The sequence below is a fragment of the Talpa occidentalis genome, unplaced genomic scaffold (assembly GCF_014898055.3).
Source record: "Talpa occidentalis isolate TD23 unplaced genomic scaffold, MPIMG_talOcc4v2.1 talOcc4.6, whole genome shotgun sequence".
In the NCBI taxonomy this organism is placed as follows: Eukaryota; Metazoa; Chordata; class Mammalia; order Eulipotyphla; family Talpidae; genus Talpa; species Talpa occidentalis.
This window is the reverse complement of record NW_023604972.1, coordinates 117,853,749-117,869,141: the sequence shown is the minus strand read 5'-3', so window position 1 is coordinate 117,869,141 and position 15,393 is coordinate 117,853,749. Positions and strand designations below refer to the sequence as shown.

Genomic DNA, 15,393 nt, shown 5'->3' with positions numbered 1-15,393 from the left:
TATCTGGGATATGCTTCCTTTCTTTTCTATGCTGATAAAGAAAAGGAGGGACAGAAGTGACTTGTAAAAACTACCCTTTAGTGAAGGGTAGGGTCTGGTTAAGGAGGACATAGCTGTCTCCTTGTAAGTGGGGCTGATGGGGCAGAGGTGAGAAGAGGAAGGAGGCCAGGAAGCATGCTGACTGAACTTGACCTTTTAACTAGAGTGACCTTTTTCTAAGTCATTACTTCACTCATCATCTACATAAAATTCTTTAGCTATTTTCCATTACTCTTAGAATAAGTCTTTTATCATTTTTCTCAAAAAACCACATGGTGTGGCATGTACAGCTTTGTTCCCAGTCCTACCTTTTGTCAGTGACCTTTAATCAGCTTTCAGGTTATGGCACTATTTGCTCCTCATTGTCCCCCCCTTCATATGACTTCAGTCCAATAGTCATTTCTTTAGGGAGGCCTTCCCTCATCAACCGTAACTGGCTATCTGATTTTTATATGATATAATCAGTGATATAATGATATAATGAATGATATAACTGATTCACAGTTGTCTTCCTCCTCATGGCCCACGTGAGGAGGGGACTGTGATTTTGCTTCCAACTCAGTCCCAGCACCTAACTCAGTGCTGGGTTCACCACTGGAGTTCTCATCATGCTGATGGCAGGGCACATGAAAAGAGAAAAATGCATGGAGATTGATCCTGTGAGAGAGTCATGAGCATCTAACCATATGAAGCAGGGTGCTAGCAGGAGAGACTGGTAGGAGCTAGTTGAGCAGAATGGAAAAGCACAGGGAATGAGTGTTACCTTCATGATTCGGCCTTTGGCAGACACCACCTCCATCTCAGATTCTGGAGATTATAAAAACAATTCTAGAACGAGGGACTTCTCTTCCTGTCAGAGGCATGGTCCTAGGGACCAAGACTGGTCATGTAAGAAACAAATTTGTACGAAATCCTTGAGGGCCACATTTTGGAAGTAGGAATTTTAAAATGACTGGGAGTTGCTCTGTTTAGGGCTTATTTTTGAATTGTTGGTTTTCTGTTGTTCATCTATTACACGCCATAGCTCCAAAGACCATCATTAGTGATTTTAATGTTTCTCAACTCTGACTGTCTATGAATCAGAGATAAGTTTTATTTTTCAGCATGACCATGGGAATTATGAAGTTATTTGTTATTATGATGTAGCTAAATTAAGAATACTTGTGGGGTATTTTTAACACACTTTTGCAGGAGAAAAAAAACTTTGAATTTTAATAGTTTTCTTACTTCAGGTATAGATTTAAACCACTTTAACATAACATGTACATTATTTTCCCCACACAAGGTCTATTTTCAAATAGCCGCTGAGGTTATCCAAATAGTTGCTTTGTATAAGGTAACAGCCATTCCATATACTATAAAAGCCAGACTCTTCCTTTGTCTCTGGCTTTTTATAGCTATGAATTTGAGTCCTTTATTTTAAATATTTAACAACAAAATATGTGTGCTTGTGTTTGAGAACACCTGTATATATAGGAAGACTTTCAAATCCAGAAATTATTATAGAAATTTGAAATGTTAACATTCCCTACTATATAATTTTACATTGGTGAGATATAGTTAAGTGTTACTGATCTAGAAGACTAGAATGTGTTGAAATAAAATAGATATGCCAGCTCTCACTGAGATCCTAATCTAATCTTTGAAGAACAGGGAAATTGCCAGAAAATAACTAATGATAACTTAGTTTCATTATTACATTAATAATATTTTTAAGAATAAATAAAAATACTTTTTAAAAGTCAGTGGGAAATTTATGAATTTAAGTCTTCTACTAGGAGTCTGCAATTTCTAAAAGATTATATTTAACCATCTCTTTATTTAATTTTGAATGAAATTAATGTCATTTCTCAAAGCATGTATGTAATATTTCATATATTTTTCCATTAAAAATCACTAAAATAAGTAAGGCATCCTGGTGAATGAGGTATAATTTAACAAAATAACGTTCTTGGTGGAAAACTAATCAAGTCTTGGTACAAATGTATATTTAAAGAAGCACAGTAGCCAATGATTTAGTCAATCATAGGATTTCAGGGAAAATGTTTGTATGCCTTAATGGCCATATCTTTTAATACTTACGTTAGAAATAAAATTACATTCCAAGATTTTGAGGATTGTGGAATTTTATAATTGGATATTCAGAAATAGATTTTAGGGCAAATCTGAGAATGATATTTTTTAAGCTAAAATCTTGGATGACAATAATTGAAATACTTGTCTGGGAAGTTTCCAAATGGGAAAATTTCTGGAGATTTCTTTCGGGAGAGAAGGAAGGGGAAGGCGTGGGTGGCTAGACCACAAACCCCTTCAGAGACCTTTCAACCTTTACCTGTAATTCATTCATTTTATCATCATAGAATTTTTTTAAAAGATTTATTTATTTATACAAGCACTGGGTACAGTCAGAGGCACAGGGGGGTGAGAGAATTCACCGGGGCCAGGGCGGGGAGCAGGGCAGGCAGAGGGGCCGAGGTACACTGCTGAGGGGAGCAGCGGCTGGGGATCAAACCGGCGCTGCAGAGGCTGCGGGCAGCTTCGCAGCCCAGCGCTCAACCGCTGCGCCACTGGGGAGGCCCCCCTCATAGAATTTTTAAAGCGGAAGATACCTTAGAAGTAATTTAGTGCCACCACGTTGATTTTTACTGAAGAAGGCATTTGCTCATATCCACATAATTTAACTCAGTCCAAGCTTGTACTGGGCTCCGTTGTTCCTACTTCTTATGCACTTGGCCCTTATTATCTTCCACCTGCCTTTGACTGGCCCTCGAGCAGCCTCAACAATCTGCTTGTTTCTGAACATCTACAACGTGCCAGCTCTTCTGAGGATGTAATGGTGACTGGGAGCGCACATTCCGGCCCAAAAATTATTTTTCTCTCTTCTTGTGCTGGTGGAAACTCCCTTTGTGCTTGATCTTCAACACTGAAGTGTACGTTTATTTTTATTCTTAAAGTTTAAAAGAATTGGCACTGGGGCCCTGTCATGAAAAGCGCCTTCGTGGAAAGCTCAGCTGCACCATGCAAATGGGATTTCTGACAGGTGGGAGAGGGTGGGAAAGAGAGGACCTAGTCAAGATAAAGGAGCAGAAAGAGGCAAGTGTGAAGTTGAGGAGCAGTGAATTCATTCTATAGATGAAGCGGACAGAACAGAAACAGGGACATCTCCGCCACGTCACCTCTGTTCTGTCAAGTGTATAAAGGGGATCAAAGAGTGATCCTGACAGTCCCCGGCAGAGCCAGTGATCCCAATTATGAACGACACTATGTGAAATCAAGGAAGAGAGTATGATTCTCTTTCCAGGTGTGAGGGGCAGGAAGGCCACTGTGCAGGTTTTCTGATCCGGAAGACCGGGTAAAGGAGGAGTCCTGGAGACCTCGGTGGCTTTTGCAGGCTTTTATTGGGATTCAGCAGGCATGGCAGGCAAGGGTGCTGGGGGGCTGGGAGGCTGGCAGGCCTTCCAGCCCCCAGCAAGTCTTTACTCTTTCTTGGCTCTCCAGCCTTCTCTCGCGTTCTCTCTGCTTCTCTGCTCTCTCTTGTGGTTCTGTTTCTGCTTCTGTTCATTCTTCTTCTCTTGGCTTCTGCTGGCATCCCCGTGACGCCTTCCTTACGAGCATAGTCTCAGCCCAGGTGAATCCCATCTGCATATGCCCACACCCTATTCCAGGTGGCCGCCATCAGGCATGCATTCAGGACCGCAGGGTTCCGTCATCTATCCTGAGGGCGGGAGGGCAGAAAAGCCTGGTGTACCTCACCCTACACCAGGTTAGAGGTAACTAGCCATAATGAGCCCAGGGAGTGAATTAAATTGACTACAAAGGTGATAGAATGTATTTACTTGGGGGGAAATAATGAAGAAATATTTTCTTTTAAGGAATAATTGTTTCCTGTTGCCAGTTGAGCAATTCTGTGACCCTCTTGAAAATAGAGAATGATTGTTTCGTAAAAAGTGCCAGGATGATTGGGACTCGGTGGCCACAGAGCCAGGCTCCTTGCCGTTTAAATTACGTATAATAAGAAGCAGTGGACTAGCTGGTTAATAATGAACATCTGAACCAAGAAGAAACGTACAACAGCTGGGCCCAGAGGCTACTGTCAGGTTGGCAAAGCCAGAACAATACTTTTAGACAGAATTTAATTTTCTTATATGAATGAGATGATTTTTTTTTTTGTTTTGTGTTGTATTTTAATTAAATTTTTAAAACCGAGGTAACGGTAGTTTGCCACACTGTGTATGTTTTATGGGCACGGGGTCACACCTCTTCAATTGTATTCACCACAGCACCCACCAGCAAAGAACCCCTAGCTCCCCACTGTAGTCCACTAGACCGCTTCTCCCCCCACTCCTCACTCCTTTCCCATCTGGTGGCCTCAGTTCTGCAATCTGACTAAGTGGATGATTTTGAAGAATAGATTTTTAAAGAAATATGCCTGTGAATGTCAGGCAAGGTAAATTTCAATACAAACTTTCAGAATCCATAAAATTGAGTTAAATTTTATTATGACTTTATAATACATGGTAAATCCAGATGCCTTTATTCTAGAAGGACCTTTCTCTTGCTCTGGGAAAGAGGCAGTTTGGGAATTTGAGACAAGACCGGCATTGTCTATTTTATTATGACTGACAAAGAGCTTTTTTCCCATTCTTCTTTGGGAAGGGTAGGTCCAGGGAACTTAGGATAGTCTGGTAGGAGGTGAAAAAAGAAGGAAAATTATGCCTTATATTTTATGGTCTACAAATAGTTGATAAAGGAGGAAATATAGTGAGAGGGTGATCTTTTAGTCCATTTGGGCGGTAATACAGAATACCTCAGACTGTGTGGCTTAACTAACAGAAATTTCTCACAGTTCTGAAAGCTACAGTTCTCACAGTTCTCACATTCAGACAGCAAATCTGGTGAGAGCTTGCTTCTGGTTCATAGACGGTCATCTTTCTGCTTCATCATGTCCTCAAAGAAGCTAAGGACCACCATGGTTTCTCTTCTGAGGGCACTAATCCTATTCACAAGGACTCTACCTTCATGACCTTGTGACCTCCAAAAGTCCTACCTACTAATACTGTAATATAGAACATTAGATTTCAACATGACTTTGGGAGCAATAAGCATTCAGTCTAATGCAGGTGGATCCCACACTGGGTTTTATGGCAAGCTCTGAGATAGGAGAGAGTATAATAATACCCCCTTTATAGATACGGAGATTGAAATGGAAGCTTAGACCTGTTCATGTCTAGTATATTCCACTTGAACAGACCAGTTTGTTATCTCTGTCAGCCTATACTGGAGAAGATACCAGAAGAGGAGAAAAAAAAGCCTCACTCTGTGGTGAGGGTCTGCTTTCTCTTTGCTGTTGCTCTTCCCACCTTTGCCTCTGCAGGGCATGTCCGAGCACCTTGTTTTAGGACCTCATTCAGGCATCTTCCTAAAACCCTGAGTCCCCCGACATTTTATAAGCCAGCAGCAAGGAAAGCGGCTTCTTTGAACTCAGAGACACAGGACATTAGTGGGCCTGACCCTTGCTAGAGCTGCCTCACCTACACAGCTGGGAAGTGGCACTGCTGGTACCAGAAACAAGCACAAGCTGTGTTTGAGTTCTCAAGTTTGGACTTTATCTGTGCTGTTGCTTCACTTTCTAGCTGTTTACTAATATTTACAATGTAAGAGTCTCTTTCTGGAAATTCCCCAGGAACACTTACTCAATGGGGGCAAATATTCATTTTGTCTTTCAGTAAAGCATGTCAAGAGTTAGCGTATCCTTCCTCAGCCTAGCAGTCTTGCTTCCTAAATGGGGGTGAGGAAGAATATATATGTATGGATGTTTGTGTGTGTGCATTTACACATATACACACACATATCTTGCATTATTTGCTTAAAATTGAGTCTTACAATTATGAATTGCTCTTTTTTCCCTTGATCTTATATAGCAGAGAAAATATTTTGATTTGCAAAAGGTGAGAGTTCAAATCCATATTTGTAATCCCAACAGATTTCCTCTAGAATGGTAGGAGAGTACTCTATTACAAGGCTGGATTGCCATGCACCGTGTGGTTTCATTCAAGTGAAGTGTGACTTTTGGTTCTTCAAAAGCCCACCAGTGCCTTTCTGATGACTACAGCTAATCACCGTAAACCCTTCAGACAACCTTCCAGAGACAAGCCCTGAATTTAGAGACTAGTTTGCCACAATCCCTCACCCTAGACTGAAAGATCTCACATTCTATGAGATACTGTAAAACAAACATCCCCTTCTGGCTCTGACTCTATGCAGTGCTGTTTGTGACTCATTCAGCTAAAGGAATACTGACATTCAGTTTGAATCTAAATTTGGAATAAAAAGATACTACTTGGTGCTTGTACATGATGGAATACTACTCAGCAATCAGAAAAGATAAATTCATGACATTCACAGCAACATGGATAGAGCTGGAAGGGGTTATGCTCAGTGAAATAAGTCAGAAGGAAAAAGAAAAATATCGAATGGTATCACTTATAGGAGGAAAATAGGGAAATTGAACAAAAAACCAGAAAAGGACAAAACTTGTAGACATCTATAGATCTGAGGCTTAAAGCAGGGAAGGGGGAGGAAAAGAGATGAAAACAGGAGGGAAGAGCACAAGGGGCCATGGTGATGGATCACAGGTGATGTGGTGAGATTTACAGGGACTACACCTGAGGGGAGAAATCAAATACTGTAGAAAAATGAACAACGATGTTAGAAAATTAAAACATTAATAAAAGAAAAAAAGATTCCTCTCAGTAGAGCTACTTCTGTGACCACTTTGCCTTTCAACTTGATTTTCCTTATCACCACACATTCTTCAGGAGTATTTTTCATAGCTTTTGTGTACTGCATGTAATTAAAAAAAATTTACTACACTGGGTTAAGTGAGCATCAAGGAAAACTGAACTTCAGACTCCCCTCTGGGAATGTGCAAGGGAAAGCTGGGAGCAGGATAGTAAGTCCTGAGAATTTTTTTTTAAAGATTTATTTATGTATGCATACAAGAGCAGGGGTACAGGCCAGAAGGAAGTGTGGGGGGGGGGTGAGAGGATTTACCAGAGACAGAGTGGGGAACAGAACAGGCAGATCGACGGAAGTACACTGCTGAGGGGAGCAGCAGGTGAGACATGAGAGGTCTCCTGCGCCATGTGAGTTGCTCCTTGGCCGGGGATTGAACTTGTGCTGCAGAGGCTGCCGACAGCTTCACAAGCTGCATCTTAACCCCTTGCACCACCAGGGAGGCCCTGAAGATATTTTTATTCGTGAGGGTAGAAGTCACTCTTTATTGCTACTGTGGACCGCTCACAAGACCTGAGTACCTTCTGTTTGTACCCTCAACTGGGCCAGCACTTAGCTCTGGAATTGCCTGCACCTCTGTTTTTCTGAGGAAATGCATTTTTCCTTTTCCCTCAGATCCTGGTGCCTGGTTAGCCCTTTAATTTGCTGTTGTTCTGGCAATAGGTCAAATGGCTCTCATGGTCCTTAACATTTCGGGTAAATACTTGCAACAGTAGTGACTGGAAGGAATCCAAATCAATTCAAGACTTTTGCATCCAGTCTATGTTCAAAACACTGTATTTTGAGTGATTTTTTTCCATTGGTTATTAACTTGAAAAAAAAAAGAATCAAAAGAAGTTAGTATCTGAGAAACAAATGGAAAAATCAAGCATTTTTTTTTGATTTACTATGAGATTGACTTTTGATGTAAGGGGCAGGATCAGCGATCTTCCTTATTACCCAAGAAGCTCAAGATCTTCCTTCCTTACTACTCAGACTTTATGCTGTCACCGCACGTGGAGACGGTGTGGCAGGCAATTAAGCACAAACACAAATATTAGATTGCCTAGATCCAAATTCCAGCTCCACCACTTGTTAGCCATATGATCCTGGCTAAATTAGCTAACCTTTCTGTGCCTTAGTCTGGTTTTCCTGAGGATGAAATGAATCGGTATTTATAAAATACTTAGAATTATGCCTGGGCATCACATGTACTACGTGTCTTTGTTTAAATAATACATGAAATGTTGGGATTGTTCAGATGGAGAAATAAGCATCCTGAGAGGCTTAGGCATATTTCTGAAGTAACAGAACCTGTCAATGGCAAGACTAGAATATCATCACTGCCCAGTGCCCTAGTGGAGAACGGTAGCTCTTACCAGTGATGTGGGGAATGAAGTACAGCGCTGAAAATAACAAATATTAACCGAAGGGTTCAAGAGCAGGAATAGTCATTCATTATCCAATAGTTGAGTCAACAACCACTAATGCTTACTATGGGCCTTGACACTTTAAAAATGTTGTAGAGACAATGATAAAAATATAGAAGTCATAATATAGAACATTTAATCTGGGTGAGGCAGATTTTTTTAAGAGTTGATAACTATTCCACTGAGTTCCGTGGTCTTGGAGAATTTTTACATACAGCATGCTACCATGCACACATTTGGCAGAATTTGAAGATAAGTTGCTGATCTCGGATTGACAAACTCTACAGCAGATCAGTGGGGGTTATGATGAGATTCCATCCTTTAACATACTACCGGAAGATGATCATTGTAAGATACTTTCACTACTTCTGGAGACATGTGATATTCTATTCTTAGAGAATATGGCTTAGAGAATGTTCTCTTTTAAATGTTATTGGCCATGAGCTTAATTTGAGCCAAAAGTTTGGCACACTTGCCTCTAAAGGTTACTCCATTATGGATGTGTAAATGCTATTGCACAAAAAATAGAAGTATCTGTTACAAATGTGCACAGTTAATGGTTTCAAGGCTAGATTCATTTCAAGTGTAGGTGAGATATTTTAAAACGGGTAGAAACAAATTGAGAAGGTTGAGGTGTTGATGCCAGAATCGTGAGGGGGCAAGATATCTTGCCAAGTGGTTAATAGTAGGAAAAAAAATTCTATGTGTGAGTGAAATTTGATATATTGTCCATACGAATTAAAAGGGTTGTGACTGGTAGAGTGAGGAAGGGGTTATTTGGGAGTACTTCAGGGTAGAAATAGTAGAAGGAAGACTAAGACCTAGAAGCAGATAAAGATGAGGAAGAGTTACTAAACATTAAAGTCAGCCCCCAAAGGAACAGCCTGCCATGTACAGGGAGGAGTTCTATGTAAGTGAATCTGTTCAGCTAAGTCCAGATGAGGAAGCTTCTGAGTTCTGGGCACTAGAGTCCTATTGCTTGATGGCAGGTTCAACCAGATCACCCTGGAGCCTCCATATGTGCTAAGAATCCATTCCTCTATGATTTCATGGCTTGGACATCACCTCCAGCTGTCTTAACACTAGTTACCATAGATCATGTTATATGTCAGTGTACGAACAAAAATTGGGTGGATTGCTATGATTGTCAGTGATGTTTGCCCTCCAAGTGGCTGAGTCTAAGAATGAAAGTACTCTAAGCGGACGAGGTATGAGTAACTCACAGATAAGATTTCTTTGTGGCTAGAAAGATTTTTCTTTCTGGGTCTGTGTTGGAGAGATACATAATAGGTCATAATCGGAACCTAGCCTTAATAGGTGAATTGTATAATGTGCAATCTGAAAGTGACGCAAAGCTGAGGAAGTTGGTAAATGAATTATAATGGTCTCTTGCATAGTTGCTCATGGTTTCTGAGCTGGGAGCTCAGCCGGTTGTTTCTGAACCAGGTGGGAGCACCTGGTTCAGGGGGGCCGTGTGTGCTTAGCTGCTCTCTGCTGAGCCGGTGCATGACATAGTCAGGACTGGACTTTTATGAGACTTTTGTGAACATTATCTGAAATACCCACATAAGAAAGCAAAGGTCTTGGGCAAATTATTTTTCAAAGAAGCATTATCTGTCTGACCTGAGCCTAGGACCACGAGACAGGAAGGGAGATCCTGCTTGATTTATTATTAAAAAAAAAAAAAAAGTGCTTCAGAGAAGTGAATTTGAATACATTTTTTTGAAAAGGATTATATGTTTTATTTATCTTTTTATCTTTTTTATTTTATTTTATATATTTTTTACATCATTTTTCATTTTTGCACAATGTATGCATTTTCATCTTGGTTATAGTCCCCACACAATTCCCACCCCCCTTGTTTTGATCCTATTCCCTCCTTCCCCCCAGTAGTGTGTCTCTGGTTTATGGTTGCTTGTTGATTTTGATTTTTACTGGGTCACTACGTGCAAAAGAATGAAGCTTGACTACTACCTCACACCATTCACAAAAACCAAACCAAAATGGATTAAAGAACTAGACATAAGACCTGAATTTGAATACTAAAGGTAACATTCCATGAAGAGCAATTTATGGTAATGTGGGCCCTGTGAAAACAGGATGCTCAGAAAAGACAATCAAGAAGTTCTGGGAATTATTTTGAGGATCAGAAATCTGTATTTTTAGGAACAATATTTTTATTTTCTACTATATTATTTTCCCTTTTTACCCTTGATTTTTAACTATGGCTTTTTGAAAATGTAAGTTTTTCTTTGGGTGGAGGAGGACCAGTTAAAGCAGTTAGGTCTATTTTGGGCTGGAATTGTTCCTTAGGTGTTGGTATAATGATGACATTGGGGTGAGGGTGGAGGCAGGTTTGAGGTGAAATTATAGAAGCTGAAGGCTCAGGGCCCCTAATTTGCATAGGCCCCTTCTGAAGTCCTGGGGGATAAAAAAATTTTTTTTGTCAAAGTGGCAAAACTTAATGTATTTCAACCATAATTGATTAAAACTACTGTCTCCTTCCAATTCAATTTTCCCTTCTTTGTGCTTCCCCTTCTGGTGGGTGGCATTGAAGTTACCGTGGGCATTTTGTATTTGTGATCTTGGTTTTTTTTCCTTAAGGACCCCACAAATTGTGAGAATTCCAAGCATTACAAACATGGGTCTTCCCCTGGGTGTAAGAATGGATTGGGTAATGAATCAGATATGCTTGTGTAGCAGAATAAGCTGAAAAGTTAAAGTCAGAAATCAAAATGGGGAAAATGCAGTGGTGAGAGAGAACTAAAATCTATATTATATCAGCTCTAGATGTGGGAAAACAGCACCCCCTCATCTTTAGGGTCTGTTTGGAACAGGAATACCCTCTGTTTGGTACCATTTTTTTTGTATTGCTTAAGAAAAATACATCAAATTAAATAATTTTTACAAATAATGAGGTCTTAAAAATTGCAAAGTGCCAATAAGCTTTAAGAAAAACTGAAAACTCTATTCATCTTTCCTCTGATACGTTACATAGGTACAGATGCACACGGGTGTGTGTGTGTGTGTGTGTGTGTGTGCTCAAAATTCCCTTCTAAGGGAAAAATATAGCCACAGAAATTGGAGGCTGCTCAGGCAATTTTCCGTGCTTGTCAGTAATACACTATCAGTCAATCTGGGTAGAGGATGGCCTGTCTTTTCTGGCTTGTCCACCTCTCGTCACACTGACACATGCAAATCATAATAGCATTCACTTTCACTGTCTTTTTATTTTATTTTATTTTATTTTATTTTATTTTATTTTATTTTTTTGGCATAGAAGAACTTGGGTTTAGGCAGCAGACCACCCTCTTCTTAATTATTAGCATACACAGCTTGCAAATAAGAAATCTGCCTGAGGAGCCCAAGCTTGCAGAATAAAGGTTCCTTTCAGCCCCATCAGCCGCTTTATGATTCTGTGAGATCTTAAAGATGTATTTTGTTAATGTTATAGAGCAACCCCGATATTAAACGGGTTCCTGGCTGTGGGTCCTCACCCACGCGCTTTAAAGGGACTTATGAATACTCTACTACAGACACACACAAAAAGGTTAATAAAAAGTTTATTTACAAGAGGAAAGGAAATAAGGAAAATGTACAACTCAGGGAGAAAATAGGGAAATAAAGTCTTTAATGCGTCCTACCCGATCCGACAACCTGGAAACCCAAAGTCACTCTCAGAGCTGGCCGGACGCTGCGAGCTGGCAGAGAGCCAAAAATGGGGGATCCCCAAAGCCCACGGTGTCTGCCTTTTGTATCCACCTGGCTGCTTAACCCCACCCTCAGGTCCCAGCCACCTTCCCTTTGGTGGTGATGGGATTTGGAGTTCCCAGTGTCTTTGGCTTTGACCTGGGGTGGGGGTGGAGTCCACAAAGCCTATATGGAATTTGCTTTGGGACAGCCTTTTCCCCCTAACATTAAGACATGTAAAAGTAACAACAATAATAAAAGTTCTATTTTTTCACAACATCACAATTAAGTCTTTTATCAATGGTGATTAGAATTATTGAGAAAAGGGATAATCAATTCTGATATTGACTGTTTCCCAAATGATACCAAGTTAACATTTAGGGGAAGGAATCAAATCTCAAAGTGTTGCCCATTTACTGAGACTAACCAGTGTAGTGAGAATCGGAAGCAACTAATAAAGAGACGCCTTAGCCATGTCTGAACATTATCAGGAATCTACCAAGGGGCTCTGGGAAAGAATAGCTGTGTGAATGATTCACCCACATTTGAACTCTCAAAACACTCAAAACACTGTTACTCTGTCAGAGCACTATCAGAATGGATGAAAAAACAACAACTATAACATTTTGGCTATATTCCCCGGGTAGGGTTTGACTCAGACTTTTATCTTGTGTTTAGAACCAGCCTGTGCTGTCTCTGTGCTCAGCACAAAGTCTGTGCTTAATAATGCCTGCTTGCCAGCATGTGGACTGATAATGGCGGGAAGTGCCTGTCTAAATACTTTGCTCTGGGGAAATTGTTTGCCCTTGTTTTCCTACTGCACATGTCCTAAAAGAGGCCCAGAAAAGGCATCTTTAGACAGGCACGTGACTCATTCCATGTGAACTTAGAACTCATTGTAATGCTGTTCTTTGAACTAAACTTTTTCAAGGCTCATGTGCCTAGCACACAATTTACTAACTAATGGACCATGTGGAGGCTGATGGGTCTCCTAGTGGAGGGTGTGATGTGGTAACATTCACCTGAAAGGTGTGATCCTATCCCTCTAAATCTTACCCAGTGTTGTAAACCAAAGCTGTCTCAATTTAAAAAAATATGACATATTTTATTTTACATAGGGCCACAGATGTCCACTTTTAGGATTCCCTTAAGTGTGATAGTTTGAAAAGTTTGCTGAAGTTATAGAAAGTAAGTGATTTTCCCAAAGATGGAATAGGGTACTGTGATTAATCAGGCTGCTACTTAGAATCATGAAATCTGGTCAAAATAAAAACGATGTTCTCATTGCCTTCTCTTCTGGAGGTACAGAGACTGCCTCCTCTCTGTATTAGGTCTAACCCTGCAGCTCTGTTGAGAGTCCTCACTGATTTTACATTTCAAAGGCAACGGTTTTCTGTTCTCTCAAGTCTTCTGACACATGGCCCAAGCCAGGAAAAGGGTGCTTAGCTGGGCTCTTTGCCAGAGATTCAATATATGAATTTTGCAGTGAAAATAAAAAGTTGGCCCATTTATAAAAGGTTAATCCAAAGTTCATTGTAGCATGTTCTTCCTTTCCTGTCATGGGGTCGATTTAAAGTCTGGCCTCCGTAGCAGTGTTTTTCAAAAAGACAAGTCACCCTTTTGCCGAGTGGCCCCAGAAATACCTGTAATCCCCATGTCGGGAGTCGGGAAAATGGAAGGATTGGACACTCCTTTGATAAAATACACTTCTGGTTCTCTTCCTTTAAACCCAGTAGGGAGAATTCTGAGAGACTTTTTACCCCAAGTTCAATATTTATGAACTGTTGAAAAATGACAATAGGGTCCTAGCACTGGGTGGGTGGCTGATAAAATTACTGTCCAGTTTCCCATTATTTTAGGCTGCTGAAGTTGAAAAATCAGTCTTAGAGCTGGGGGAGACCTTGTCCCTTCCTCACTGTGGTGACCTGCAGATCCACCCAGGGCTTTTCCCCTTTCTTTGCCCTACACTTTCTTACTCTCTCCATCTGTTGGAATGTTCTCGCTGTTCATGGTCCAGTTTAACTGCCGCTTCAACAGGAAGCCTTGTTTTCCTAATTTAGAATTGATAGCTAATTTCCAACTGTTCCCTACGCATTCTGCATACATCAGTATACCCACCGTCACAAAACATTTGTGTTGTGGTTGTATATGTATTTTTCCTCTCCTTTGTCATCTGAATAAATGACTGCTCAAGCCAATTTTACAGAACAGATAATGAGTTCTAAAGAAGTTTAATTACTTGCCCAGGGCCACACGGTTAGAAGAGTTATACACTTCACTCTTGAGTCTTCCGACTTTATTCTATTACATTTATTCCTCTAGTCATTTGCAGACCTTTTTTTTTCTTTTTTGCTTTTGATTCATTCTACACACACACACACTCACAGAGCAGTTCTTAAATTATAATCAAGTCCTCTTTTCAGGGTCATAGCTGTTTACTAAACAGCTTTACATAAGCTCATTTGTTACCATGCTTGGAGGTTACACTCAGTAACCAGCTTCCCAAAAAGACTTTTCATTCAGAAAGGTGTGCTAAGTGGCTTCCCTTGGCCCCGTGCAGTTCTTTTTTTTTTCTTTTTTTTTTTTCAAGATTTATTTATACAAGCACTGGGTACAGTCAGAGGCGTGGGAGAGTGAGAGAATTCACCAGAGTCAGAGCGGGGAGCAGAGCAGGCAAACAGACGGAGGACACTGCTGAGGGGAGCAGTGGGCACAGCAGGAGAGGTCTGAGTGCTATGTGGGACTCTCACCAGTGGCGATCGAACCAGCGCTGCAGAGGCTGACAGGCAGCTTCGCAGCCCAGCACTCAACTGCTGCGCCACCAGGGAGGTCTAGGCCCCATGCAGTTCTGCTAGCCTTTCATAATTCCTCACTTCCATCCTACGTGTCTCCCTGCAGCTGTTCTAAATTTCCATCCACAAGGTCCTGACCCCTCCCTCTTGTTCTCAGCAGATGATTTGGTTTACAGCTTTAACTGAGATGATTTAGGTCAGTAGTTCTCAAACTTTATTATATATAAAGATCACGTCGCAGGCTTGTCATAACAAGTTTCTATGCCTTTGTCCCCAGGTTTCTAATCTAGGTCAGGATTGCGCTAGTAAATTTGTTTCTCTAAAATGCTCACAGGTGATGACAGTGTTGCTGGTCCAAGGACCACACTTTGAGAACCACTTCTTTAGGTCATACTAGGTGGCAGGGTTTCCAGTTAAAAAAAAAAAACCCTCCAGACTTTTATCCTTCTTCTCTTTCAGTGAGTTAATTCAGAGAAAGTCTTCATTTCTCAGGCCAAACCTGCACCACTGATTTTTCCAGGGCCCTTTGCCTGCATCAGAACCATGCTCCAGCATTGAGCACGCCTGTTTCTGCATCTTTTATGCCACCCGCTCTACTTCTCTCCTACGTCACTCATGCAACTGCTCAAGTTTTCTTTCTCAGATACTCTATTTAAAATCTATAGCTA

At 40.8% G+C, this 15,393-nt stretch overlaps 1 protein-coding gene across 2 annotated transcripts in view; it reads left to right on the top strand.

Moving 5' to 3' along the window:
- GHR (growth hormone receptor) overlaps nt 1-15,393 on the top strand; it is a 234,362-nt gene that overhangs the window by 36,554 nt on the left and 182,415 nt on the right. The window lies entirely within an intron of this gene.